The sequence below is a fragment of the Apostichopus japonicus genome, chromosome 16, assembly GCF_037975245.1.
Source record: "Apostichopus japonicus isolate 1M-3 chromosome 16, ASM3797524v1, whole genome shotgun sequence".
NCBI classification, from domain to species: domain Eukaryota; kingdom Metazoa; phylum Echinodermata; class Holothuroidea; order Aspidochirotida; family Stichopodidae; genus Apostichopus; species Apostichopus japonicus.
The window spans coordinates 40,851,073-40,877,049 of record NC_092576.1 but is presented as its reverse complement, the minus strand read 5'-3'; the positions used below and the strand labels follow the sequence as shown (position 1 = coordinate 40,877,049).

At 34.9% G+C, this 25,977-nt stretch overlaps 1 protein-coding gene across 3 annotated transcripts in view; it reads right to left on the bottom strand.

Moving 5' to 3' along the window:
* LOC139982363 (uncharacterized) overlaps nucleotides 1-25,608 on the bottom strand; it is a 79,955-nt gene extending 54,347 nt beyond the window's left edge. For 2 of the 3 annotated variants that reach the window (XM_071995108.1, XM_071995110.1), the window contains exon 1: nucleotides 25,441-25,608. The gene's annotated coding sequence lies outside the window, so the exon portion shown is untranslated. Of the gene's footprint in view, nucleotides 1-5,368; nucleotides 5,523-25,440 lie in introns of those variants that run through there. The other variant, XM_071995109.1, reaches the window with a different exon arrangement.
* Nucleotides 25,609-25,977: the final 369 nt, after the last annotated feature.

Here is a 25,977-nt window from a genome sequence, read left to right as displayed (position 1 = left end):
AGTATAGTGTACACATTACGTATGTGGCCTAACACAGTACAATGTACACAACAGGTGGCCTAACACAGAAAGATACAACAAGGGAATCATTTATCCAGTAAAGTTTCACAAAATGCTATACATCTTGGTCAAATTACTACATAAATGTTCAGTTTTCTACACATGCAGGGAACCATAGTATTTTATTATGGGACAAAATTCAGAGACTTCAAAACTAAACACCCAAAAATTTGAAAACTAAAACTATTCCCTGATTGAAACAGCTTTGGTCAGTGGTTATCAGTGGTTATATTTACATAAATTACAAAATAAGTTGTAGTTCTACTTTCCATACGTATAGTACGCAGGTTGAAGGGACTTCCTTCTTATTATCACTGAATGATAAACATGCACTCTAACTAAAGTTGGAGGCTTCTATCTCGATAAAAAAAGGGCAGGAATTCTCCATAGTTGGCCCACAGACCAAATCTGGCCTGCCAAATATTTAAAAGTAGCCTCGAAAATGAATAAGGTGCAAAAATTCTATAATACTAATCCAGTCCAGAATGCAGACCTCCCCCCCCCCCCCCCCCGGTTGGCCTCAGATTTAGCAACAAGGTAGGAATATATACCCAGTACATTGTTCTATTTATGTACCATACAGTGAGATTCAGTTAAACATATGATCTGGCCTTAATTTGCTCAAACCAATGTTTTCCTCAGTCTCTTGCAGACAATAAATTAAATACTCCTGAAAAAGGGCAACATTACATGGGATAAAAGATCCACAGTTATGTGGATTTTCTAGATGCAACGCCATTCATAAGTTTATCAAAACTGCAAAACACACAGTGAAATACATACAAAAGTAGGAATACTGTAACTTTTAAGATGAAATTTTGTAATTAGTAGAACTGTTTTGATGAAGAAATATGTAATACAAAACTTTTAATGTACCAAAGACAGATATGTTATTGATTTTCACAAAAACCCATTGCCATATCTGCCAGTAGTGTGTGAGGAGAGTATATAAAATCTATCCTATATTTGAACTATATTTCTGGTCCGTCTCCCTACGGTTAATTGACATTCCACAGTTCTGATTTCACAATAAATGTTCTTCTTACAAAGTAATCTTTTGAGTACTGTGTGTATTTACATATCTAGTTCCTTCTTCATATCCTTCTGTAAAGGTAAAATTTCCCAGAACTTCCCCATGGGGAATCACAGCAAGAATATTTTGGGTATTATTCATGAATATTTTAATTGCATCAGTTCCATTTTACTGTTCATTTTAATACTCTAACAAGACCATGATTGTGTGAGTGTCTGTATGTCAATCAAACTACAATGAATGGACATGACATATTAAAGCAAACATACCCAGTCTTATACGATACCATTGTAAATTCAAATCAGTATTACTATTGTGTGCATCAGGGAATTACTCATTGGACTATAAACCACTGCAGGCATAAATTGAGGTCATATGGTATTGAGGTCCCTTCAGAATCCGGAAGTGCAAACAAAATGGTTTCAAAACTTGGATTGTTAAACATTACAGTCGGAATTTATAAATAGCTACTGTAGGGCTATATTTCTACTTAGCCCTTGCAATGTATTGTGCACACTCACTCAGATGCAGGGTCAATATATATATATATATATATATATATATATATATATATATATATATATATATATATATATATATATATATATATATATATATAGATATATATATAGATATAGATATATATATATATATATATATATAGATATATATATATATATATATATATATAGATATATATATAGATATATATATATATATATATATATATATATATATATATAGATATAGATATATATATATATATATATTACATATATATATATATATATATATATATATATATATATATATATATATAGATATAGATATATATATATATATATATATATATTACATATATATATATATATATATATATATATATATATATATACATATATATATTGTAATGCCAGCAATGGTAGAAAAGATCAAATAGTTTACTCTGCAAATTACCATACTGTAAGTTTAATACTAATTAATGAAATTGTATACTTGATGCAACAACTAAAACTAACAATTTAATCTACATCCATATTTCTTCGAAAAGTTGCGCATCATTGCAAAAAATTGTGACACATGCACGCCCTTCTCTTTGTTACCCCTCTCCCTATTTCTACCTCCCCTTTTTCCAACCCAATTCCACCTCCCCCCCCCCTCCCACCTTCATGGTATGACTATACACATTAGCACTAAGAGCCTACATACTGTTGCTATAGTCTGCAGAATTCTACAATACATTCCACACACATTATATCAGGGCACCCTACTAGCTCATGTAATGTGCTTTGTCACATGACCACTTATTGAATTATACTTTGGAATCTTCCATCTGTAGGGTGGGGGGGGTGATCAAATAAATATGGTTTAAATATTTCATTTACGTAATGCAATGTAACAGCTGTTTTAAAGATATTTTAGAATGTACACAAAGAATAGAATGTTTTTTGGTTTGGTTTGGCTTTTGTTTTTTTTTTGCATAATTTAACTGGGACATTGACCCTCATAAATATTATACTAAAATACATCGTAGAGCTCCTTATCTAGAGCTGTTTAAATACATGTACAGAACATGTGTGCCAAGACTTGATGCCAAATAAACCAGGGCATTCTCAGATAATAATTCCATGAGGGCTTGAGAGAAACATTGGTTTGCATTCACCCCCACAGCAGGTAGAATTGCTCATGTCTTTAAGGTTCATGGGTCCGCATACCAGATTAGTGTAAGCTAGACAGTGGGCCCACCTTTCTGGACCGATTGGTCTCACATCTTTCGCTGGCCCGCAGGCCCAATGGCTGCCTAATGAGAACCCATCATATAAGCCATCCATACATTTCCATTGTCAGCAACAGATGTGCATTAAAACGAGCTAATTTCTGCACCAGGCAGGGCCTTTTTTTAAAACAAGTTAAATATATTTCCCAGTGCAAAAATGCTATGTGTAAATGGAACTAAAAGCCTCAGCTCTGTACCAACCATTGCAGCTGCATTCACAAGAGACCCTTGATTGTTGAGTAGTAGTTAATTGATTGATAATGAAGTGACTGTGTGGGTGAGTTTAAACTTTCTCAAGTACCACTTCAGTTTTAACAAGCCTTACACAAATAACAGTTCACTCAAACAATTGACATTTTTAACTTCATACTTTCTACCAATATCAAGAAATATGTTAAATCATGGACGACGTAACAGTTTCAACCAGTTTGATATAAGACCCTTCAGAATCTTTTTAATATTTTTTTTGTTCCCTTCATGCAGTGTGCACTGTGTGCGGTGGTGTGTACTGTACCTGTATCTCTCATAATACAGACACTTGATATACAACCTACAGTACTTAGCCTACCTCCCACAACACTGTATTCTGAGCCTGTGTTATGAAACAATGTGTATAAATTTTCAGATAGATCTTTAACAATAAAAAATTTAACCAATTTACTATTCCCCTTCGCCTTCCCCGCCCCCTTACCCTAGGCTCACCTTTACAATCTCTGTGATATTAGCACAGACAGGAATTCCTCCTACATCACACTTCCCAGAAAGATTACTAACAGTTTCTAGATCTACAAACCATCAACATAATTATATATGCACATTAATTTGAATATACTGTATGCATATTAAATCAAATCTATACACAGATTAAATCAGCCAATCACATTGGCAGGAATAAATTAAAGTATCAAATCCAATAAGAATACTACTTTTACAACTTCCAAGTCCCAGTAGATCACTATACACTTTGACCTCCCACAGTAACTCTCTACAACAAACAACCCTGCACCTGTTTGTGTACCTAATATTAGATCTCTCTACCAATAAGGTAACCTACTGTATGATGTCATCAGTAGCCTCACCTGTTTCTTGGTAACGAGTGACAATAAGAGGCAAGAGTAACTTCCTGTCTATGGTATTAATATATTCAAATTAATACGCATATTTTTTATTTAATACAACTATATAAATCTGCCTTCTGATTTGGCTGGTAATATCTACATGTATCGAAATTGAATACACATATATACTCCAATTTATACGCATATTAATTATAAAATATGGTATATTTGTCCCACACCTAAGGCCTACCATACATGTCTGGCCCATGTTTGGTCCTTACCAATAGTATTTAAAGTTGTGTTTTATCTCTTACAAGTCAGTTATTGTACTTAGCATTTAAGATTTAAGTAGATTTGCTGTAGTCTAACATAGAGTTGGTTACGCTTTATAGCTTTGCAGGGCTTAGTTTTAGAGAAGCTTCTATACCAAAATGTAGTTAACAGATCCAGCATGCAAACTCCAATCAATAATGAAGTCACCAACTTAATATATCATTGCTTTCTTTGTAAAGCGCCTTGAGCAGTGAATTTTGTCTACTGATTTGGCGCTATATAAGTCTCATACTCTTTGATGTATTTAAAGCAAAGAGGAGCTTCAATTAGAACTTGGGCAGACTTTCCTTCATCAAGAAGTACTTTCTACAATCCCTACTAGCAAATATCCCTGGAGCCAGACTTGTACGTATCATGAGTATACCAAAAGCTTGAGTACAATTACAACTTACAATCCTTCCTTGGTGAAGTATGAGTACATAGATTCTTGTATGTACAACAGTGACAATGGAAATCCTACAAGTACTCATATTCATACTGATCATCAGTATGAATATGAGTACTTGTAGAATTTTAATTGTTACTGGTATACATAAAAGTACAAGAATCTAACAGTACTGAAGTACTTCAAGTAATTTTGTACTGCAAGTACCTTTTATAACCAACTCTCAAGATCCCTTCAGTAGTACTATAAGTAATTAAGAACAAATCCCGGAGGAGGGTTTTGATACCAAGCACAGTTGGCCACTATGCTATAACACATGTACATTGTACTCAGTAGATATACACATTAGCTCTGTACATTGTAGTGAAAGGCAGAAAATATGTTAAATGTGAGTACAGCATGTACCCAATAAATAATACACAACAATTAATACCGTTTGGATTGAAGGGAATGTGTAAAAGTAAGTTGGCCTGATGATTCGATTCTACCAGGATCTTCTTCAGAGGCTAAAGGACAAGTAACAGTAACAGAAGGGACAAAAACACGCACAGAATACAGACAGGTTAATGAGCATGGTGAACACAAAGAGAGTGAAACGTCAGGCCAACCTTACTTTTACACATTCTCTTAGACATGCTCTCTAGTGTATAAGCAGTTTGCTAACAGTTTTATTTTAATTGGATTTAAGGGAATAAGAGTTTGAGAAAACACAAGCAACTTACAAACAGAGAAGTAACATGTCTTGTCTCGTGGAAGGGTCCGGTATGCACGACGGGACAGCAAATTGAGCTGATCAAATGTTGATGTCAATGTGTGTGTGTTTTTCTTTCCAGCTGTCTCAGTACTATAGTGTTCACACTGTATGTATGCATTCATGTATATCACATTGTATAAACACAGCGTATGTACTATGTACAGTATATCAGATTCACAAATTGTTTCCCCACAATTGGCATGTACTCTGTGTACATGTTTATGATTATTGGTATAGTTGGCTTCCCACTGTTTGTCAAACAACAAGAAAATAATGTTTCAAAGTTTAAAGGTCGTTCAGGTTTTTTTTATCTTTACTTGTTACCAGCAGACTATGACTAACTCAAGTAGGAATTTAGACACTCATGAATACAATGGACTACTTACTATAAGGAGTGTAGTAAGTAGAATTGGAAGATAATTTAAACAGAATTCAAAACCGAAAGACACTTAAAGGAGACACCAATTCTAGTATCATTAATGGTCTGTGTAATACAAAAAAAGTGTCAAGTACAACTTCCCACTATAGCTTAGAAGAATTGAATTCAAATTAGAGGAATTATTACAAATTAAATTCTACTCCCTTTTTTTTTGTGCACACTGGTGCCGATGAACTTGATCAAGTCAAAATAATTTATATTCCTAACCTACCTTTTAGCTGTTAATTTTACTTTGAATTTGAAAAAACAGGCTAGCAGTTAAAAGTATTATTTAGTTCCTGGCCCATTTCTCAGGAATGCTAAGGTACAGCTGTTTGGCAAGGGGGGGAGGGGGGGGAAGGGGGGAGAGGAGGTGGCTAGCTTGTCTTGTTTTCATTGCAACTAGATAGACTGCAAAGAATAGAGTGTTAAAAGGGCTCCATGACCAGGTTAATAATCTCTGGATAATCCCTGCACTGACATAATCTTTCAGCAAGCTATGCTAATCTTATATCTACTAAGCCTGCCGTGACGTCCACATGCCTACAGTAGGTCGGCATAGTGTTTATAAGATGGGGGTGTCTCTGCAACGTGAGTGTGTACTGTAATTAGTAAATACTAGAACTACGAACTGTGATGGATATATCAGGTAATCAGCATGGAACTGAGTTATTGTTCTGTTAATTGCCGTAAGAAGTTATGCAACGTAAAATATCACAGTAAAGGACGTACCAGGCAGTTCTCAGATGCTGAGGGTTCGTTACACATTTTACCTTAAATTAGACAGAAACAATGCTGGTACCTTAATTAACAAAACAATGAACTGTGTTCGAGATCTACGGACTGTAACATACGTAGCTGTGTTTAATTAAACTGAATTGTAGGTGAGTAGCACCCCAACAGTATAGGAACTGGACACCTAGCAGCCTTACACCCACAAACTATCTTCCAAGGGGAACTAATTTATTTAAAGTCTAACATTGATGGGGAGTATTCCTGTTTGATAAAATTGGCTTACTGCAGTTTCATTTAAAAAAAACGTACCAAAACCAGCAAAGATTGTTTCATAACTAATATTTATTATCTTGATTGTGACCTTTGTAATATTCTCTTGATTGTTCACATTCAATGTTTGAAGTGGTACCTGACTCTTAAATTTATAAGATTCTTCATAATTTATATAAAAAAAAATAAAAAATTTATTGTGTTCTAAGAAAAGTTACAAAGTGCTCTAAACACTGTTCAGTATGAACATTATTGTTAAGACGTTACATAGAAAAGTTAACTGTGTATGCAAAATAAGAATTAAATGTGAAAAGTAAAGAAAAACAACATAATTTCTTGTTTTGTAGCCTTTAACATATAAAGTCTAAACAAAACATCAATTGTTTTGATAATTATCTATCTTTTTCATCACTTTAGTTCGATTATTCTTTACTAATTCTTCCAGAAGTTTCTCTAGTTTCTGGTCACGCTGCCTAATTGCTAAACTTAAAATGTATCAACAATTGGAAATTGTTGCAATTAAATGGCAGAAATACACAAAACCAATTAACTCAAATACTAGAACAGAACGCACCGGTGATTCTCCAAATATTTGAATTTGTAAATTTCAATAATTAATATTAAGATATCAGTAATAGTCTACAATTTATTTTGCAGCCAATGAGATGTGACATTCTTCTGTAATTGTCCATGCACTGTTGCATGAAATTAATCATCTATTCCAAACCAGCTGCTGGTATAACAACCCACAGCTCAGCTCTGTGTTAAGGAGTGCTTTATTGTAATACAACTAGCTGCAAGGAATCTTATGGCAGGTTTATCGGTGTTTATAAGATGGGACCAGAAGAAATAATAAACAATGAAAGTATGTATGTTTAGTTTAGATGTATGGCATCTGATTGTAAAAGAATTCCATACATAAAGTATGTCAGTCCTTTTAGTACTACTGTGTCCTGTGTGTGAGCAGTACTGATGTACATAATTAGTCAGAAGTACACACACTGTGGGTCTATCCACCAACTGGTCCTGTTAAGAGTGTGTGTGTGTGCATTACTGATACACTATAAATAATACACACACTGTGGGTCTATCCACCATTGGTCCTGTTAAGAGTGTGTGTCTGTGCATTACTAATACACAGATAGTAAAAAATACATACAATGTGGGTTCTAGAGTGTAGGTCTATATGTAGCGGTCATGATAAGCAGTATACATGTATACATAATTACGTATACATAATTACTTTTAAGTGAAAAAATATTTAATTTAATTTTTCATTAAATGGGACAGCACAGTTATTCTGACCATGTGTCCATGTAAACTGCATGTATAATACAATCAAACTTATTTAGGCCCTCACCCCCCTCTCTCCCTCTCCCTTTCCCCCTCTCACCTTCTCCCTCTCACCTTCCCCCTCTCACCTTCCCCCTCTCACCTTCCCCCTCTCCTCTCACCCCCCCCCCACCCACCAAAATCTAGCTAAAAAGATATACAAAATACACTATGTACATAATCAGCGGTTCACTTAAAAACTATAATTAACATTTATAAAAGGTTTCATCCAACACACAAAGTTTGTGTCCCACAAATTCTTCAGCAATGACATTAACACTGTTTGCACTTAACCTTATCTTACTTGGTATCCAATGTCCTTACTCCAAAATGTTATGTATAGTGCCAGAATTACATATCATGTTACACAGCTATTTTGGGAAATATACAGAATGTGTGCATAGAGTACATTCTATTGTTCTAATGATCAATGAAACAACTTTGACACTTCTGTTGACAAAAACACAGTACTATTGTCTGCACATCTGGATGGAATATATCAACAATTCTATAACAAATCCATCCCTTGATCTCACAAAACACCTTTACACCACATGTTAGATATAACTGCAATTAACACATAGCACATACAGTACACACAGCCAGTTCACCCTCCCTTCTGTTTATCTCAGTTAGGCCACTAGTAATTACCATACTACTGGCAAAAACCAAATTACCATACTACTGTAATTCTTAACCACACACATGTATACAGCTCCTGTATAAAGTGACTATACCATTAAATCATCCACCCCTCATTAACAGCCAAAACCCTGTCAGCAGATTACAGATTTGTGGTCAACCAGTAATAAAGGCCAACCCAGGTTAAACTCCAACAAGCCTCTTATATTGTATCCTAGAATGCACACATATAGTATGCATACACAACCACAGAATAAAGCATACCTTCACTGCAAACCCATTATAGATTAAGTAAACCTTGTACTTAAAAGTAGCTAAAGTTTTCCAATCTTTTAAATCCTATGGGAAAATATTTTTCAAGGTAAAAGATTAGATTTATTTAGTGAATAGTTTCTATTGAGACTGGTTTCTCTTGGGATTAATGATGTCAGATACTGTGGTTTTAATTCCATTTTACAGAAGTTGAGTCCCTTGAAATTTGAGCTGTGTGTAACTGTAGAAGATGAAGAAGGGTGGGTAGGTGGAGTGAAACTACTAGTCTCTCTACAATGTAATTAAAGAAGGTAAAATTGATCAGGTTTCTGACCCAGGCTAAATTTTCTGAACTGATTATAGCACTGATTCAGCATTGCAATGTTTAGTTTAAGATACCAGTTTAGCTCTATGGAGAGCCAAGGGCCTAAAATTTAAGATGTTATGTCTACCTCAATAATAATATTGTATGCCCCATTTTGCATGATGTCACCATTAATATATATGGCAATGCTAACTCCCAATGTATACAATTAATTGACTTGTAATAATTCTTTAATATTACCTAATTAAAACATTACTCATATATAAAGTAATATTACATGTATATAAGTACAAGACCTCTATTGTTTCATTATCAGTAATTAATTACAAATCTACTACTGAACGTCTTTGTGAAGCTGATGTTATTAAAATTTTAAAAGCTCCAAGTATATATTTAAGTCTGCTTAATTTGATGACTCATCTTCTAATAGTGATCACAGTTTGAATCATCCTATTATTTGCATACTGTACATGTACACTCATCACTATATATTTAAGTTTTCTATTGATGTTTGGGAGTGTCCTAGCCTAACACAATATGATACATAAAAGTCATTAGTCATCGAAGTAGCCTAACATTTCACATTATAATCTAGCTATAGATATACAGGTAATTATAATATGTATCTTTGTAATTTTATATTATAATGTTTCAAATTCAGTCTTAAATAATTTTGTTTGAAAGAAAAAAATCTACCAACAGTGATTTATACATGAGTTTGGTGATTTAGTCTCGCAATATTATTATTTTCAAAACTAATTATTTTCCTATTATCTTTCTTCACTGTTTTGCAAATCAATTTTCTCATTTTTGTATGTACATGCATACATACCTGTACCACTTCAATATGTACAGATGATTAGTGAGTGAATTTTCATAATTGATTCTATTGCTAATATTATTCTTTTCTACCTTGTAAGCTTCCAAATATATTTTCTCATTTTGATATTCACAGGTTAGTTACAGATGACACAGTATTAACCCACTGGCTATGTTTGATGCACATTATACTATTCTTGGTATTATAAATATGATATAAAATATAATAAATATGATATAAAAATAAGCCTTACCTGTATATTATAACTTGTCAGGCAGTATATTCCCACAGGTGCAACATTACATTGCTAGACAGTATTACCAGAAGGTAACTAACACTGCTCAGAGCTGCCAAACAGAATTATTTTGGTTCCTGTTTGGTGTGAACTGGAGGAAATACACATGACCGAAGTCTGGTAAAACCACAAAGGGGGGTTAATGAGACCTATGAGGGGGGTAATAGTTGACAGGTATATAGTAGGACTACAGAGGTAGTATTGTTCATAGGTGCATGACTGTTGCTAGATCTGTGTTCATAATACATGTGTTTGTTAAATGAGCACAGGGTGTAAAATTGTGGAGATAATGACCCATTGTTTTAAAGAACAGGATTTAATACCTTAGAGGGGTTGTCAGTGAATATCAAAAGGGGAACCTAAGAAATTGAATTGTGGCTAAACAGGATGCTAAAGATATGATTTTTTGTTACCAACCACAAGTTACCATGGATAGAATGTTGATCATTTCTGAGTAAAAACTGAGTATAAAATGAGTACAAATGAGTAAAAATGAGTAAAAATGAGTAAAACAGTGATTCACTGGATATTCATCAAGCTTCAGGACCCATGACAATTTTTTTGTTTTAAATCTGGCCAGATTTACAAGTATTTTACAAATTTATCATAAATACAAGAAACAGCTGAAATTCTGGTCTGTTTTTTGGGGGCTAAATCTGGTATCCCGGTCTGTTTGGAAATTCCAAACCCAGTGCATCCCTATCACTATATGCAATATATATATGTATAACTATATAGTGTTAAGATGCCATCATATATATAATTACCATTTAACCATATTTGCATATACCCAACTCTGTACATGTTAACTGTACACACATATTGTACATGACTAACATATTTAGCATTGTGAGAACTTCACACAGTACCACACCTGTCACTCAATCAACCAGAATAACTTTTTTCTAATATTTTAATAAGGTATTGAGCTATCAATGCCAGAATAACTGTCAATGTATACATGACCCAATAGTTCAGATTTCTGTTCGTTTGTACAGTGTACAAGAGTAGTAAATTAAATATTACACTAGCCCAGACATACACATTACAGTTACAGTACATAGGGCATGTATGTGATTTTTATAGTGTACTCAACAGTGTACAAGAGTAGTAAATTAAATATTACACTAGCCCAAAAATTTTTGTACATTTATAGTACATAGGGCATATGTGTATGTGGTTTTTATAATTTACTCAACAGTGTACAAGAGTAGTAATTTAAATATTACACTAGTCCAGACATACAGTACAGTTATAGTACTGTACATAGGGCATACAGTACATGATGTGGTTTAAGTACTCTCATAATGCAGTACAGTACAGTACTTATGTAGTAAAGCCTAGCTATTGTAATCTTACAGTGTAAACATATCCAGAGATACAGAATGGAGACAAGATTGTACTCTTGATAAATCAAGTATGGTGCCAAGTACCAGATAGCAAATTTAAAAGATGCCTCTGTGACAAGATTTTCATATAGATTAGCTAATGAACAAATATTTATGGTCAAGAATAACAACAACAAATCTGACAAAAGTAGATAAATCAAGCATTCATTCATGATGTCGATTTATCAATAGCTGGGCTGTATCCTTTAATTTATCTTTCTTAGCTTCATCTTTAGCTGCATCATACTTTTCTCTATATTTTAAACATTCTTTTTTGAAGCAGTTTTGCCATATATATCCTATCATACATACCCCACACAATACTTTAATGTCTATTGTATACACTGCATATATCTAGATCAGGACCTAGCTTTAATACTTTGCCTTAAATATTTAAGACAAAATTTGTGATACTGGGTTAAAGGCTAATGACCAGACAACTGTGTCTGTGTGAGCTATTAGAGTTTATTCACATGTAGCAGTGGTACAGTGCCACAGCACTGCACAAGTTCCTTCTGGCCAGTGAATCTTGTTGGAAATTTAAAGATATTTATATCACCTTACAAAAGGAATACACCCCCACCCTTAACTTCACAGAATTTTTCCCAGTACTGTAGATGTGAGTGTCCTTAAATATCATAACAAAATGGTCACAACTTTTGTTAGGATCTTCTATGTTAAGCCATCAAAACCCAAGCAGTGAAGGTCAAACATTTCAGCCAATAATTTATAAAGGACCTACCTGACAGGTACTACTAGTAATGGATAGCCCCCTGCAGGGAACTTTAAATCAAAACAACTTGTTACCATGGAAACTATAACAACACAGCAGCTTCAGTAGATATATACTGGTTTATATGTAATGTTTAATATCTTCCATGTATTCCTGTAGAGTTTGTAAGTAACTTTCACAAACTGAAATGTTTTTTCTTTGCCTCTGCTTCACCCTTCTCCCAAATGAAATTTTCCCCAAATGAAAATTTCATGTCTAAAAACAGGCAGGAAGAGAAATGATTATGACTTATTTCTGCTGGCTATAATTACAGTTACTTACAACTACCTCCAAAATTCTGCTAATTTGAAGCTGTTTTAAGTTCTGGTAACCTTCAGTGGGCTCTGCCCTCCCTTCCTTAACACTGACAGACCCCTGCACGTCACCACAACATGAATTGGCACTCCAGTTGGAACCACTGGTGCCAGCTTGCATTACCCACACCCTGCCTTTTTCCCCCCTAAGTAAATTGTTACTCACATTTTGTGGTGCCCCCTTCCTCCTCCCAAAACTTCTTAATGTTTGAACAATGTCACTGGTTACAGGTACTACATAGGGTAACATGATCAGTATGTGATTAATTATCAACCAATCACATTCCCAGAGTCCCAACACTGATTAACATCAACCAATCACCTTCCCAGAGTCCCAACCCTTTTATAATGTATTCCCTCTGTCTCTCACGCTTTTATTTTTGGTAAATACTGGTTAGCACATTGCAATTTATTGCTTGTCTGAAGTGAAAGGATGGATGGAAAGTTGGTTCTAAGTAACTTGGTCATTAAACTTTAGATCATAATTTTACATTCATTGAAATTGATTGAGATCTTCAAAGTGTCTGAAGGAGGACAGTCCTTAAAACATTGACTGATTACAATCCTCACTTCATTCCATCACTTTGAATCAATTGCCTAAGTTATAAATAACAAGTTTTTACAGCCTTGTGTGCCTGTCAGCTAGAGAACAAAGGGTCAAATGTCAAACGAAGAAAACATTTACAATATTTTTATGATTCACTGACATTGTAACCACCTTCAGATTGGTGAGGTACATTAAGAAGATTTATGACCAACCACTGCACATTCCAGACTCTAACATCTGCTCATTATCACTGGCAAACTTTTCTTCCCGAAAACAAGACGAATAGTCTACAAATTGAGATCCAATACCATACCATCAAACCTACAGTATGAAACATTTCCCCCAAACCCCTCCCCCCCCCCCAAAGGTAATGTGGGCAGTATTGAAGAACTTTGCATGCATGGACTCTGGATATGTGACCTGATTAATTCACTTCGGCTTTGCGTACAACGTTTCTGTATGCTGCCGCGTTGGACGAATTTAACCCTAATAATAATTACAGACTTTGTCATCCGCGTTATAGTCATTGCTGGCTTTGCAATTCCCTGTCCCTCCCAAAATTTTACATAGTCTGTAAGAGTGACTCCATAGTTTTTCCCTTTCGGGAAACCAATAAAATGACATCATTTAGAAATTTGTTTCACATTCAGACCAATTAATTTAATGTTATTTGCATTTCTGCAGTACTTACTGTATTTAGGGTAGTTTTTCATACTTTGTTTTTCATACTTTGTTTTTCTTACTTTGTTTTTTCATAATCCTCCTACTTCATACAACCTGGTTGGACTTGATGTTTTTGTTGTTGTTGTTTAGACATATTTAACCTTAAAACAATTCCATATTGTCTAGTGCACGAACTGCAAATTTATTAACCAACACTGTACTCTAAGTTACCCCATCCCTCCTTCCCCCCTCCTCCTTCCCCCCTCCTCCCCCCCCCCCTCTTCCTCCCATGTGCTCATCTCCCCTCCCCGACACTAAATTTGGAAGCTAAAGGTTACATTTACTATGTCAGACAGTCACCCTATTTCTAGCCTACAAAAGCTAGCACCTCTTTGATACATAAAACAAGAGTTGACTTATATCATTTACCCAGCACACACACACACACACACACACACAGAACCTGCAAACAACACATACTGTATGGGGACGTTAATGAATGACTCATTTGAGCCACACAATTCAATGAAAACACCGCTGCCCATTATTTGCCTACACACAGAAAAGGAGATCTTAAAAGTCTTTAAAACAAGACTTGTCAATTGGCTTACAAATACACATTGTGTCCCATTCAACAAGATTAAACTGCCTTTCATAGCTAGAGGTTTGAAAGGCCGGGTCGCTGTTATAGATAAACCTTGCCCTATTGATCGGCACTGGACCGAAGTGGGCACAAAGAGACTATTGCTAGCGCAATGATACATAGCTACAAGCACTCCAGCTGAGGGGATTGGTTAGCGTCTGAATAGAGAACAAACCCTCAACGTCATCTTTCAGAGAGATAGACCAACACTACAACGCAGGTTGGAGGGACTCAAGGTACACAAACAGTGCACGCTCATTTTTCACAAAGATGTGAAAAACAACACCATGGAGGCTGTTTCAGAGCTACAAAGGGAAAAACAGCACAGGGAGGTCAACTTGGTCTGAAAGCTTAAATGGAATCAAGGGAAATAGGAAGATAGTCTAGCAATTAAAACAGCCTTTTGGAGTTGCTGTTATCAAGTTTTTTATACCGTTTTATATAATCTCATTAGCTTTAATTCCAGAAAATTCTTTATCCGATGTTGCATAGCGAAATATTTCGCAAAATGGTTCTATTGCTATATAAACTGTGCAAAGATGTTCTTGTAAGCAGTTTTGTATACAGGAAGTTCCGAACCAGAGTATATCATACGAGACAAATTTCAGAATCTTTAATGTTAAACATAAATTGAACATTAAAATAGATTAGATTCCCTTTTGCATATAGTCAGGGTTACACTTTAATTAGAAGGAATTGAAGGTTTATAGATTGCAAATTTGACCAATTTAATTTATTGTTAATAGTCGTTTTGGTATCTCCTGTTTTCACTGATCCTGGTGAAAGTTCGGTCGACTTTGTCGTTGGACTAAAAAGATAACCTTTGTGTAACCTTATCTCCTCCTTTAACATTAATATTTATAACCTTTCGGTACAATCAGCCATAATTCAATGCCAAAAAAAAAAAAAACCTTTATATCAAGTTTGTCCCCAATACTCCAAAACTGTTATCACATTTTTTGACTAGAAATTAGAAAAGTTGACTCACAAATTTCAACTGTTCAAATTAAAACAAAGCTATTGTTGTTTGTTTGTTTGTTTTGTTCATGGTACAGGGATGAGCCTGGGGTAAAAAAAAAAAAATCACGGAACTTTGCAAAAATTGCGGTATAGGCTCCAGTTTTTGCGTATGCTATAGTGTGTTAGGATAATAGTTTTTGTCCCCGAGGTAGAAAAGAAATCACGGATATTCCATCATGCCTGTGGTACTGTATGTAAGTGGAAGCAAAAGCTTCTAAGCCACACAGGTTTGTTATTTATATCATGAAAGTCTTTAGCAGTAAATTACCTAAGTTATTCCCAGTTCATTTCTCTGTCCTTCCTATCTTTAATATCTACTTTTTCTTCTTCCTATCCATCTCAGTCTTTTCTTTGTCACCCTTCTTCATCAATATCTCCTCTTTGTCACCCCTTCCTTAAATCTATTTCTATACACATAGAGGCTCCTTCCTTTACTCCTATTTTTGCCATTTTTAATATTTTGCCAAGTCTTCCTGTCCACGACCCCATCTCTCTGAGTGTCATGGACCATTAACTCTACATACCCCTGAGGAATATGGTACATATAATATGTCTCTTCAGCTAAAGACAACTCAACAAATTGATGTCTGGCATCTAATGACAACTCTAGCAATTACATATATGATGTCACAACTAAAGCGCATGGACAGTATTAAAGTACTACAGTGAATAATGAAGTGCTCGGTTTTTTAATAGCTCTGAAGTTTCTTTATAAAAAAAAAACTCTGGTTCCCCTGAAAGAAACAAACAAAAACAAACTGCCACACGAGAAGCTCCATTTTATAACATTTTTTTTATGAGATATTGGGGCTCTAAGATACTGTATGTACTGTCAGGATCGGAATAAACCCCGCCCATAATATCTATATTTATGTTCTATGAACATCATTGTAAAAGTCCTGCTAGGTAAATAATTTTCACTTTGCCAGCGTCGTAAGCAACCCAGTGCACCAATATATATTATTCCCTGATTTTATAATGTATGTTTTTTATCATTAATAAACATTCAAGATGTTTTATGAATGACAAGTAAATTTCTTAACAGATCAACATTAGAATAAATGATATATTTAAACTACTGTAACAGAGACAATAATGGATGGAAGGATATGAAGCCATTAAGCGTATTATGTAACAGGTACTATTTTAATTAAAAGTTACTTAATTAAGGTACTTAATGGTATGAATGAAATCCTGATAATTAAATGCTTTGGTGTGTAGCTGTACCCTCCATGCATACGTCTGGCTAGTACTAACGAACTACTTGAATGCATTGGAGTGCTATTCAAGTAAATTAATATCTACAGTACACTGTGGTATTTAACAGCTCATTCTGTACTACAGTAGCTTCAAGGGGTTTCAGTAATGTACACATAATGTCCTATATTGACATGCTTAAAGGTCACATTTGATTATTTTTATTATTCAACACAGTCAGTCAATTTCATATGGATATGCTCAACAAAGCTTGAAAATGTCTGGGAAAGCTAAATTATGATTCAACAATGTTCTCAAACATTCTCAATTTGCTATCTGGTTTCATTAATTGGAATATATCTCAGTGAACACTAGTATTGTAATACCAGTCAATTTTTATAAAATGCTGAAAAACTTGATGAAAGTATCCAGCAGATTTTACCACCAACTGAGGACTTTTCACAAAACTTGGCAAAAGTCTAGAAAGATGCGGTCCATGTATACCTAGCACTAGCCCAGCATTACTGCTTATTATTGGCAACTGTTATTAGGCTGTTCTAATGTTTGTTGTTATTCATGGAAATGCCAGTGACAACTTGCTATTAGCCAGTCCAGTAGATTTTTGAGGCACTGGCCCCTTTCTAGCAAACTGTGACAAAATGTGTGAATATCTAGTTCTGTACTGTACGTAGTACTGTACATGTATTGAATACACAGGTGTGCACTGTACACAATAAATTCAGAGAACAAAGAAAGGCTCAGCTATAACTGGATCAATGTTGCAGTATCAAGATGTTCACTTACAGTACATATATAGACAACAGTAGGATGAGTGAGTGAGTGGCAGATTTATGGGTATGTTTCAATTAATAATTAAAACTGTCACCAAAAATATATAACGATGATGACCCAGAATGCACTGGAGGTGGTAAAACAGATTTATAATCAACTGCTTCCAGCCATTATGGAAACTGTATTAATCATATGTATGTAGAACAACACACTGAGAATATAACACTGGATGCCCCTCCCCCTCCCCTCCCCCTCCCCCACCCCTACCCAATGGCAAATTTGAATGTTGTGTTACAGTGTTAGGAGTGAAGCAGCTTTTGCAGTCTGTAAACTGTTGATGCTAACTATAGGCCATTTGGTTAAATTTCACCTTCATTGATGGCAAGTGGACTTTGCAAAGTTCGCACATAAGTAATAATGTACTACGCAAAAACTATAAAACCTGAGTGAATCGGGTCCTACCTGGAATAACAGTACTGTATTTAATTACAGAAGCTTACTTGACTATGAAAACTGTTGAGCAAGTGCTAGATGTAATTATAACATTAACTATCAAGTAATGAACAGATCAGATTTTGTACTAAACTTTCTAGGTTTAAAAGATGCCTCAAAATTCATTTCTATACTTGTTCTTTTTCATTGCTATGGACTTGTTTTGTTTTAGGCTCCTAGAGCAGCTACTTCTTGTTTCTGGTTTTGCTCTATATAAATCAACTGTAGTATGATTATTACTATTATTGTTATTATTATTTACACAGTATGGTATAGGTACAGTATAGTGTGAGACAGAGATCATACAAGCCTGTTTATGAAACTGAGTCTAAGCTGCAAACTATTTTTTTTTCAAAGATGATTGATGAGTGTTATCATTCTTGGAGTGACTGAAACCTCTTGAGATAGTTTGGAGGGAGAGAGAGCACAGCTGTAAATCACAGGAAATGACAGACAGGAGGATGAGGATGTAGCTCTAGGGATTAGTGACACACACACATTGTATACATGTAGTTGACACTACAAATTGGATGTAGTAGACATTGGATGTAGTAGACACTAGACATTAGATGTAGTAGACACTAGACATAGTAGACACTAGACATTGGATAGTAGACACTAGTCATAGTATGTAGTAGACATTGGATGTAGTAGACATTAGTCATAGTATGTAGTAGACATTGGATGTAGTAGACACTAGTCATAGTATGTAGTAGACATTGGATGTAGTAGACACTAGACATTGGATGTAGTAGACACTAGACATTGTATGTAGTAGACACTAGACATTGTATGTAGTAGACACTAGACATTGTATGTAGTAGACACTAGACATTGTATGTAGTAGACACTAGACATTGTATGTAGTAGACACTAGACATTGTATGTAGTAAACACTAGACATTGTATGTAGAAGACACTAGACATTGGATGTAATAATGTTAACTGGTTCACTATTGTTGTATTGACATGTACATAATGGTAGTCTAGGTTAGGTATAAATATAGACCTACAGTATGTAAGGTTATGTTATATTGTACACAGGACAGTATATGTTAGAGGTTCAACCATAACATCAAATAAACAGAGGCCTCTTCTGATGTTAAGGCTGGTACTCCTCTGATTTATTTAATAAGAATCAGTTTCAAACAACTACAGTTCCTCCGGTCCTCATCCTGTGTTACTATGGCAACAGGGTAACAGACAAGTTTTCCTTCACAATGTAACTGTACACTGCTCTGGTCCTCCTACTCTAACACTGAGACTACTGGTCTCAAGGAGACCTACTAAGTACTGCCAATGATTATTTCCAATATCCATAACTCCCCTCCCTTTCCAGACCACTCTATCCTCCTACTTCTCTGTAAGGAACCCCAAAAGCCTCAGAATGTGCCTGTAGGGCTGCCCAATACAGTTCTACATGTACCCATAAATTGTACAAGACCGCAGACAGAATGAGCTGCCACACCTACTGTACAGTGTACATAACTATGATTAACTCAGGTGGGCTATACCATTCATGGGTTATTACTACAGTATCCCACAGTACTATATATATGGTTAATAACCCAGGTGGGTTATACCATTCATGGGAAATACCTATCCCACAGTACTGTATACACAAAGCAACTAACAAAATATCTTCAATGCACATGTCAAAAAGTACTGAAAATTGGTCAGTTAGGTAATGAAACATTGTGCAATCCTTCAAGGGAATATTATTTATTTCAAATGTAGACTTGTTCTTCAAACAAAATTAGTTGCTACTAACTATAATCATCCTACAGTAGATATTTACTAATTATGTGTTCAAATATTAAGTCAGCTAACTAGTGACCTTATCCTACTGTACATGCTTCAATTGATGCTGTTGAGCCTATACAATACATACAACTCACACATGTACAACACAAATCTATAATCAGCAGTTCCACTGCCCCAGTACTCCACCTACAGTAGAGCTGTGAAATTGAATCATTCCCCACAAATCTAAATCCAACCACTCACTCAAGACCCATAAAGTATCTTATTACCTCAGAATCTCACACATATTATTTACTCACTCTTATTCAACAAGAAATATTTTACCCCAGCAGCTCCACAACAGGTCTGACCTTTTAAGGTCAAGAGGTCACTGATCCCTGTTCCTATTTGTGGTTAATTTTAGTATTTTGCTGCCTGTGGTAGTCAAAGCAGCATGCCAATTTTCTCACACTAATATTTCCAGACTTGGTATTTGAATCCCTTAGGGTGTGGATTTGCTTTGGTTTTGGTTCATGAATGAAATTGTGGAATAGATTGGAATAAAATATATAATTTAAGACTCCATAGACGGGATTATACAGAGCTTACAACAGACAAGTAAACACAAAATGTTGAACCCACATTTTTTTTTACATATAATTGGTTAGATTTGACAAACTTCTCCATTCATATAGCATACATATAATTGGTTAAATTTGACAAACTTCTCCATTCATATAGCATGTACTGAAGCTACATTTGTTCAGATGAATTGTCATTGCAGTCATTATTTTTGGCCATAAAGAATATTTTTTAAATGCTTAAAAGTTATCCAGGTATGCCAACACACTAGTTTCTACTTTTTTCTGTTGTTTTATTATCTTTTTGTTCTTCTTGTTATTTTCCTTTTTTTACATAAATTTGTCTCAATACAGCAGCTGGTTTTGGTTTTGAAACACACAGTATACTGCAGTGTACTGGTATCCCCCTACTCACCTACAGTAGTGTGTATAGTGCAATAAAATTGTGGTATACATTAAAGGTATGCTATATTGGTCACAAATATGCTAGATCTGCAAATATGGTCACCTTTGGTCGAAATTCTTGAACTGTTTTTATTACAACCTTCGAGGAAATTTTTCTCACTCCAGGGACATTCAGTCATTTTTGTGTGTTCCTTAAAAAATGTCTGAGAACAATTTGGAGAGTAAAGACCTCCAGGAATGTACTTTTTGAAAACTTCTAAGCACTTATAACGTGCTATAATTTGGGGCCTACGTATACAGACTACCTTTAATGAATGTCTGGCAGGACAGACAGATGTTTTCAAAACAACTTGCAATCGTCTGCTGCAGGGCTTTACCACTTTCCAATGCAATTTATACAGGACACTTAGGCTAGTTCAGGCTTCAAATGCCTTTCTGTTTGATACCCCCCCCCCAGCCTCCCACCCACACCCTCCTCACCACCCTCCTGAACCATCTGACCTTGAATAGTTGGTGGAGGAACCAACCATGGGAAGTGAAGTAATTACAGATTTTGGTCACTGAGGGCAACAAGAACGTTGCTGCTTTCCTTTTCAGAGTGAGAACCATGTTCGAGCAAACTTGAAATGTTGCTTGTGATTTTCCAGGTTCCCTGAATTTGATAAGTGAGCCTCTTGTGTATTAAACCGGGGTCTACTGTAACTTGCACAGATGTCTGCAATCTAGTCCACGGATAATCTTACTTTGATCAATAACAATGTTATATTGAGATAATCTTGGCAAGTTTGAAATTGTGGAATAGATTAGAATAAAACTTATATGATTTAAGATTCCATGGACAGCATTAAAGTACCACTGATGGAAGCTTATAGCAGACAGCCCTGTAAAAAAAATTAAAGCCTTTTTTTTTACATAATTCTTGTTTTGACAAACTTCTCATAAATATTATCAAAAAGTGTCTTGAAAATTAATCTATTTTTTTATTTCATTTGTTTAATGCAGTCTAGAGCTAACACAGAGAGCATTAGAACAACATGTCTATGTAAAGTATCATTAAACATATAACAGTTACTCATGTCAGTGATTCAAGCCATACAATGAAAACAGCTTGAAAACAAACAGGACGTCTGTGTGCCTTGCACTTGTTCTCATTAATGGTTTAAAGCAATTCAATGGCAAATTTACCAACCTTTAATAATAGTATTTATGGCATACATTGTGAACTTATCAAATTGTCATCAACTTTTATAGGGTTCATAATCATTAATGAACATCTATACAATACATTAACCAAAACAATGACGAGATAACATTATTCATGAACAGAATTTCGTAACCTTATCAGTTGCAGTACAGTTAGGGTGTGATGTTTTCTCTTTTGTTTCCATGGGAACAGACTTATAACCACCTATGAACTTGTTTGTGTTTTGGAATCTCTATTATCTTTCTTCTGTAAATGCAAACTCCTGACTTCGGGTGGTACACCCTCAATAAAAGACAACATGATAACACATTACATACGTGTCTCTATGGATGGTGTACCATGGTTAAGCACAGATGGTCAATTGAATCCCTGCCAAACCTGGTGGAAATCTTACAGGCTAAACATGACAAGCTTGATCAAGAAAAGAACATTTTTTGTGGGAAAATGATAGATCAAGACTTGTTCTGACTTTGTCAATTCTCAACAAAAAGTACCACGATTTTACTTTCAAAAAATGCACCACCCACACACAATACATTATTTACTGAAGGAGTTATATATAACAGGGTGCAATGTGCAGGTTCTGTAATGTGTTTACAAGTCATGCTAAATTCAAAGAGAAATTATAATCTTCCAAGTCAAACATGTTTCATGATGGTACATTGAAGTAATCTTGAGATAAAGCAATTCCATACAATCATCAATATGTGATGATTCCAAAACCTACAAACTTTTTTTTCTTTCTATTCTTTATTGTTTTTGCTTCCTTCTTGGAAGATTTTTGTACAACGCCAAGTTAAATGAACAACCACAATAAGAGTTGAACAGTAATGCTGATACAGTTTATTTATAATTGAGCTTACCAAATGACCTTTTTGGAAAGAACTACTTATGGAGCTACTAAAACAGTGATTACTAATTATGCCTGCATTCTACCTAAAGGGTACACGGCCAGGATGTGGTTTCAAATAAAAGGTAACATTCTACGCATCAATCAAACTATGCTGAAATACCAGTTTAGTAGTGTAAATAAAACTACATAACAAGGTTCAACAATACACAAGCTTAAAGCTTATTGTTCTTCACATATCTTTCTTTTGTAATATGTGCCAAGTGTTTTAAATTGCGTCATAAGTTATTCTTGGAAAATGCATAAATTGAGTCACACATTTTGATTACAATGACATTACAAAACAAATTAAAACTTGTAGGGTAGGGGGCTTTAAGAAAATATATACAACAAATTTACTGTAGGGTAGGTTACAGTGTGGTACAATAAAACTTTCCACTAAATTTATCAGTTTAGCTTTTTTAACACAGAAAAAGTTCAGAATCAACTTTTTGAAAACTGAGTTATTAAAATAATTTTTGCTAACCACATCATAACTTTATTTGACTCCTCAGTCCTCAATGAAAATTTAGCAATTATTACAATGTCTCATTAACCATAGCTTTCAGATTATTAGTACTAGTAAATGGAATGGGATGGGAGAGGTGAGTTGATGTTGACAAGAAAAACTTACTTACTACACTGTGTCAATGACACTTACCTTTTAGCAACAGCCTATGTGATATGTCACTATATGGGTTATGACATCATTGGGACTACAGGTAATTTCTCCCTTTCTTACCAGAAGTAAACAACCTGTCCTCCTCCTCCCCCCCCCCCCTCTGTTTAGGCACTGATAACATCCAATTGGGCCAAATATTTAAAGCAGCCAGCAGTGTTGTCTATATTGTAGAATTATAGAAGCTTTGTTTATCTAAAAAATAAAAAAATCACAACATTACAGTGTTCAAATTCAAAAGAATACTTTTAGAACCAATCATTGTAATACTAAATTCCAGTCCACCTGTGGGGTCCATCTTTTACCTGGTATAAGAAAGAAGGACAAGTTTTGGTTGTCTAGGAAACAGACTAACTTAAAGGGGTTTCCTCTCCTTTTGTGGGAAATGTATTTTGAATCATACCTACCCTGGTACCAGATTTGAAGTTAAAAAAAGCAAAATGCCTTATTTGTATTCAGAGACATTGAAGTTCTATTACTATATTTTGTGTGGGGTATCAGTTACATTGAAAATAAAGTAACAGTGGCATCCTGGCTGATAAAAGCTTCATGTGTGAAATAAAAAAACATAAACTCAACGGTCAAACATTTTGTATTATTTGCTTTCATTCTTGAAAACATGAACTGACTTAATATTCCTTCACTTTTCTACAGAAGTGAACTGAACATGAGCCTGGAATTTTTTATTGGCCTAGGCCTACATTGGTTTCAATATATAAGCCTATTGACATCTCAAAAAACCTAAGTCTATTTTAGTTAGATACATTGTTGACTGCTCGTTTAGTATATGGAAAATATATTTTATTTGACATTGACTTTATACCCCTAGGACGTAATACACATCAACCCAGATAGTCAAATTTGTATGCAAAAATTTATGAAACTATGCATTGTCTGTACATATCCATTGCTTCATATCAATTTCCGAGTGCAAAAAAAGTTAAAAGTCTGGTAGCCCATAGCCTGGTACTAGTTTAGGCTTCGCCACAGTAAAAACAAATAATTTTCTTGAACCGAAGAGCCATATTACTAGGCCTAGTACAGGCTACACTAATGACTGTTAAGTTTCTACAGGTCTGAGTAATTGGTTAGGCCCTAGGTCTTACTCCTGTTTAAGTCTAAGTTAAAGTCATAGTTAGCATGCACTATTTGTAGTTCTAGCACTGGACCTATCCATTAGCAGCACTCTGGCCGAGAAAACTTAGTACAGTACTGTAGTACTAGCCTAGTACTGTAGTACTAGTACTGTAGCCTGTAGGACTAGGACCAAGGCTAACTTAAATAAGCCCAACTACAAAATACTAGTAACACTAAGTAAAGTAAAAGTACACTATCCTAGTAAAACCAGGTTACTACTAGTTACTACAGTAATACTATTATTACTTAGGCTAAAGTACTGTATCAAGTGCCCATGTAAAGCGACGAAGACTCATAACGTTTCAACCAACTAGGCCTACTATTAGTACTAAGCACACATTAGAGTAGAGACCACCAGTCCAATGACCGTGATGGTCAAGAAAATTATATTGTAGTTTATATTCACCAAATTCAGACTAATTACGAGACGTAAACACGATATATTAGGAATAAGACTAAAGAGCTTCCTCAAGAAAGTTACTTACCAGTCTGAGAGAAAAATATCCACAATAAGTCCAAATTGGTTTTGAAAAACTTGTTAGGTACGTTCAGGTATCCAGGCCTATATAGTGTATGCTAACGTGTTCATCTAATACAGCTAACAGTACTGTCCAATACACCTGTACTACGGATGACTGGCTTTATGACTCAAAATTCAAATGCAAACAGTTGTACGATACGTGCTCTCGTAGAAGGAATGTAATAAAACAATAGATGGCGCTGTGGCAAAAATAATCGCATCACAGAAGTGATTAATTAACTTGAAAACTTGTTTAGCCGTTACCCATTAAATTTTTATATCCAACCGGTTTTCGAGTTTCGACTTTCCGGGAGGTTCGAAATCATGGGCGGATCCGAGATCCGGAGGGTTTCCAGAGGGTCCAAGCCCTTTATTTAAAACTGAAATACCACTAATAGTTAAATTCAAACATAATTTTAGTCAAACCAAGTTTCAAAGTGGATAAAATTACGACACTTCGTAAACAAAAATCGTTTATTGTTTACCGATCTTCCCTATGCAC